This window comes from Pogona vitticeps, chromosome 1 (genome assembly GCF_051106095.1).
Source record: "Pogona vitticeps strain Pit_001003342236 chromosome 1, PviZW2.1, whole genome shotgun sequence".
Lineage (NCBI taxonomy): Eukaryota > Metazoa > Chordata > Lepidosauria > Squamata > Agamidae > Pogona > Pogona vitticeps.
The window spans coordinates 272,422,882-272,428,144 of record NC_135783.1 but is presented as its reverse complement, the minus strand read 5'-3'; the positions used below and the strand labels follow the sequence as shown (position 1 = coordinate 272,428,144).

At 38.7% G+C, this 5,263-nt stretch overlaps 1 long non-coding RNA gene across 1 annotated transcript; it reads left to right on the top strand.

Annotated features, from left to right (window-relative positions):
- The first annotated feature begins 248 nt into the window (after positions 1–248).
- LOC144586153 (uncharacterized) lies at positions 249–5,022 on the top strand. Its single transcript, XR_013540913.1, has 2 exons — positions 249–871; positions 3,111–5,022. It is a non-coding gene; the product is annotated as an uncharacterized LOC144586153 (long non-coding RNA).
- Positions 5,023–5,263: the final 241 nt, after the last annotated feature.

Sequence of the window (5,263 nt, the reverse complement as noted above, 5' to 3'; positions counted from 1 at the left end):
TGCAACAATGAATGTGCTTAATTCCATAATGAGGAAAAATCCAAGTTAGTCTTCATAGTATCAGTTTTGAGTATTATGCAATAGAGGTGGACATGAACCTCACTTCAGAGGTTCATACCGGTTTGTACGCATGGCACCACAGATGCTGTGCCTTCTCTTCCCCTGCCTCCCCAGCCAATGATCAATTCACCAGTTGGAACAGGCTCCTCTCCTCCTTCTCTTCAGCTGCTCAACTGGCAGGAGCACGGGGTCCCTTTCCTGCCTCCTTGTCTGGGTGAGCAATCAGCCAAGAGCAAGGAAGCCCATGCTCTTGCCAGAGACGGCTGAAAAGGAGGAGAGGAGTGTGTGCTGAATGGTGGGTGAGAGATCCAGCCAAGGAGGTGGAGCATAGGAATGTGTGGTAGCACAGATTTGTGACCATCTCGATAATGCAATAAAGCCATCTACTAACAATCTGCATAATATGGCAAATATACTGCCCAGATCTGTAGAAATGTAACAGGGCAACCCTCGGGGAGGCACTGTTTTCTCCCCTGCCTCACGTTAGCAAGTTTTTTTCTGCTAGCCTTGTCCATCTGAACACTATTAAAATACTGAATAAACCTATAATATGAACTAAGTTGAAGGACAGTTTCTGTACCTTAATGATATAACACTTCTGATGGCAAACAGAGTGAAGACATTTCTGAATAAGCTGAGAAATAAGACTGAAAACTTCCTGGTGTAATTCAAGTTTATAAAATTTCAAAGCAAACTGAAATCTTTTTTCCTTCCTTTGCTGTCGCTCTGATCCAGAGAGGACTGGTTATGCCTAATTCCTTTTGAAATCAATCAGATTGCTAGTGCCTTGACGAGCCCCATCAGGATTTAGGTATGCTTAACTTCTTCTGCATTGACGCTTGTATGTGCCTTATTTTCCCTAACCGGTTCATTATCCTATTTTCCCTTTTATAAGAAACCATCCCCCACCCCCTGTTTATATGACAGATTCATAATAGGCATCTGTAAATTTCTCATCGTGTTTTGTTAGCTGTGACATACATAAAATATAAACAGTGCTTAGAATACACAGGAGATCATCTGCTCCAGCAAACTTCTGAAACAGTAGGTCTTGGTTCTGGTGACCTTAACAAATGAAAGCCACACCTACTATGTTCCTTGTCTTTTAAGCTTGTTAATTATAATTATCAGTTTGTATTCTTGATACTGTTGAATATATTTACAATTCTGCTAGAGGATCTCAGAGGAAGATTTTGATAATGTTATTTGACAATTCTTTTCTGCTTAAAATGTTTTAAAGTAAATTAATATGTATAATAAAACACCCTATCTTTGACATTTTTTTCTGTTTAAGTTTTATTACTTAGAAGGGGAAGTTATATTTCCATTTAATTATATTCTGCAAGATGTCTACTAAAACATCTGTCTTATTCTCTCTTTTAGGCACATGGGGATGTTTTTGATAAGGAAGAGAAGACAGGCAGGAGTTGCTTAGTCCATTCATGCTGTACTAGCAACTGAATCTAGAGAGAAAATGAGGCAGCTAGGCACTGTTTATCTTACAGTACTAGTTTTGCTTTTTGTCAAAATAGTCATTTAAACTGTGCCAGTCATCGTTCATATACAAATTATAAGTGAATGGCATACTGGAATTCAAAATAAAGTTGCAAGCCTAAGCTTGTGATTTCGATCAAAATCAGTAAGATTTATTTTAGAGCAAAAAAAAAGTTGGATCCAGAGTTCTTATCAGCAAAATGCTAGTCATGAGAGATTTCCATCAGAGGAAACGGAGAGGGACTGTTTCTTTATTTTTATTTGTTTACACCTATGTCCCACCTATTTAGTGGGCAAGCCTCTTGCTCACACTGCTCCTTTTATAACTCCTGAAAATTTGCTCCGGAGAGTTGGAAACCTTTCCAGAATAGAGTGGGACATGGTGCAGGAAGATGTCATATGACGGGAATCTGCCAATATCATCTGCTCATTTCTAGTAACAATGGCATCTGCTGGATCTCAGTTACTTCTGCAAGCAGAAGCAGGCTTTCCACTTTCTGAGAGGCAAGAGTGAATCCAACACAGAAATCCTAGGACAGGATCATTCATAAAGCATTCTTTCAGAAGTCTTAACACGTGGGGGAGTTACTCAGGGATGCAACCACTGCATCTCTGGTAATACTGTTAGTACCTAGGCATTAGAGGAGATGTCGAGAAAGGGAGGAAGAGAAAGATCTACAGCAAAGTTTTGGTGAGCACAGGTCACAGTAAAGCATTAGATTTCACTGCTAAAGATTCCACAGAGTGGCAGAAAATGTAATGTAATTTTTAGGCATAGCTAACTCGAATTGTGCTGCATTTTGCTTTGGTTCTTGTGTTATATTAAATTGTTGGGTCATGATGTGAGTTCATAAAGTGGTTCTGTAACTCAATTCTGCAATATGTAAAATAATTGCCCCTAAACTTGTGCAAAGAGCTACAGAACAGAAAAGAAATGTTGCCGTTATAACTGGAGTTTTTAGCAGTCTCGAGTCCGAAGGTGTAGATCTCAGAGGTTTGAATCTGTTAAAGATTTTCTTTTCTAGTGTAATGGGTGTGTGTGTGTAGGAAGGTTGAGAGAGAACAAACAGAATGAAGCTGACCATCCCCTCAGGGGGTCTGTATGTGCAGAGCCCAAACCTGTCATTTCTGTATCCTGTAGAAATTAAGACTTTTAACAGTTTGAATTGTGCTTTGCTGTAGGCTGAAGTCCTGGCACTTAATGTAGCCAGTCGCAACTAGAGCAGGCCCATTGAATCAATGGGAATTTTGTGAGTCAGCTCCTCTAAGTTCCATTGGTTTAGTGGCCCTGCTCTAGATGCCACTGACTACATTAAGCACTGTGGATTTCAGCCACAGTGTTGTCTATACAGTAGTCCTGTATATGTCCACTCAGAGTTACGTCCCTTTGTGTTTCAAAACACTTACTCCCAGTTAAGTGGATCTGGGAGTCCAGTGTCTTTGAGGTTACAGTTCCTCCATGCAAAATATTTCTGGGGGTGGGGGTGGAGTTATTTTAAGAAACTCGGATCTTTTCCAAAAATTAGCTACAAATTTTTGATTCATGCATATCTCAGGACATGGTAAACAACGCTGGAAGAATTCAAGAGGAATTCCAGCACTGGAGGAAATGAACAGCTACACAGCCACCTGTCAAAGACACTTTAACTTGGATTTTTGCCTTGAGCAAGAGGTTGGACTCAATGGCCTTATAGACCTTTTCAGATTCTGTGTTTCTGTGATTCTATGTCTGTTTTGTGTTTTGCTTTGTTGGCTTTATCATTAGCATTCCTGTATTTTGACGAGCACAACTTCCACAAACCACATCCAAGAGGCAGGTCTTCTGTAGATTCTGGCCTCACAACTATAGATTGCCTTGGATTCCTTTTTTGGAAAGCAGGCAGAGTAAAAATAAATAGGCCAAATTTTGTTTCATATGTTGTCACAGAATGATGTCTTTGTAGTAAAATATCCCATTTGTACAATAGCATCCAAGTGACTTGATGGAAAAAAAAAACAACAAGAGAAAACACACCTTTGCATACGGTTTCCAACTTCTACCGCTGCAAACCTTAAGCGTTCATTATGCTGTTCTGATTCAAACTTTTTTTATTGTGTAAAAAGAGTCGGTGTCTTGGATGGAAGCCTGAATTGGTTCCAGTTACCAAACCTTTCACAAATATTCTGGCTTCTCAAATATTCCTTGAACAGAACCTGTGGAAAGCCCGATCAGACCCTTCTGTGACAGGCTGACAGCTCAGGAGATGCTGAGGAAGAGAGCCCAGCTATCAACCTGATTAGCATGGTGTTGGACTGGGATTTAGGAGACCTAGATTCACATCCTGACAAAGTGATGAAACTCTCCGACCGACCGACCTGCCAAGGTTGTTGCTGCGAAGGGAAAGCATAGATCTGTATATTCTGCCTTGCAGTAAAAGAAAAGATATGAGTACAACCATGATTCTTGAATTTATTGTACGGTCAAAGACCCAAAAATACAAGGATAAAAACATTACATAAAATATACAAAACAAGTTAGATATCAAAAGATAGCAGGAATATGAAATTTGAATCATACACCTATCTTAACACAACACTGTACAACCATGATTCTCTCCCCACCCCATTTCTTTCTAGTAAGATTGTTGTAAACTAATCTAAATTTAAAAAGCAATTGAACACCAACTTAATTGTTAAAAATTTTTGCTCCCTTCAACTTAGCCCTTAACCACTTTTTACTAATTTTCCCACCTCTGACTCCTTGCTGTGAGGAAATTGTCTTGTGAGAATGAACATGTAACAGAGCAAAATTAAAAGCTTGCCAGTAAATGGTGTCTCTAAAAGCTGAACATCATTTCTTAGTTCTAATGCAATAAACGATGTCAGGAAACTGTTTCCACTGCTTTGTCCGTTCAACTAAATACAGTAAGCCAAATGTAATGTGTAAAATGGTTTGGTAGATTCCTTGAATACAAAAAAATGTACTCAGAGAATAACATTTTTAAAAATTCTGTTCCTTTTGTTTCTTATATTCTCCTTATCCTGTGGTTTAGGATTGTTAAAATATATTGCTTTCACATACAGACTTACTTTAAATAATTCTTTCAATACTCCTGAAGAGCCACTGAAAGACTGACTAGACATGGCTTCTGGAATGTGCTCAGGCCCAGGATTTCATGTGAAAAAAAGCATTTATTATGAGTGCCAGCAATTCACACATTTTTCTTTAAACAGAATTAATTTCAAAGACATGCTCATTCTTTGCTTAAGATGATTTAATGGCTTTGTGCTTTGATAATAAAAGTAAACTAACCATTTATTTTCAGTTCAGTTCTTTAAGTCTTTTTTGTTTCTTCCTGTATTTCAGGCCATCTAAACTCACAAACTAGTTTAATTAGCATATCAAGCCTAAACTATCTCTGGAGGCAAAAAAAGGTGAAAAACCGAGGCTGCCCTACTTCAGGCACATCATGAGAAGGCAGTATTCTTTAGGGGGAAAAATAATGCTGGGAAAGATGGGAGGCCGCAGGAAAAGAGGAAGACCAAATACAAGATGGACTGACTCCCTAAAGCACAAGGATGCTATATCATTGTACGATATGTTACAGCCACTACATAAATGTAATTCCCACAATTCTTGGTGGAATATCTTGCCACATAATACATAATGTGTTGAATTTTTTTTCAATCAATAGAAAATTCTGGCTGGTCATTTTGTTACCTCCCTAAA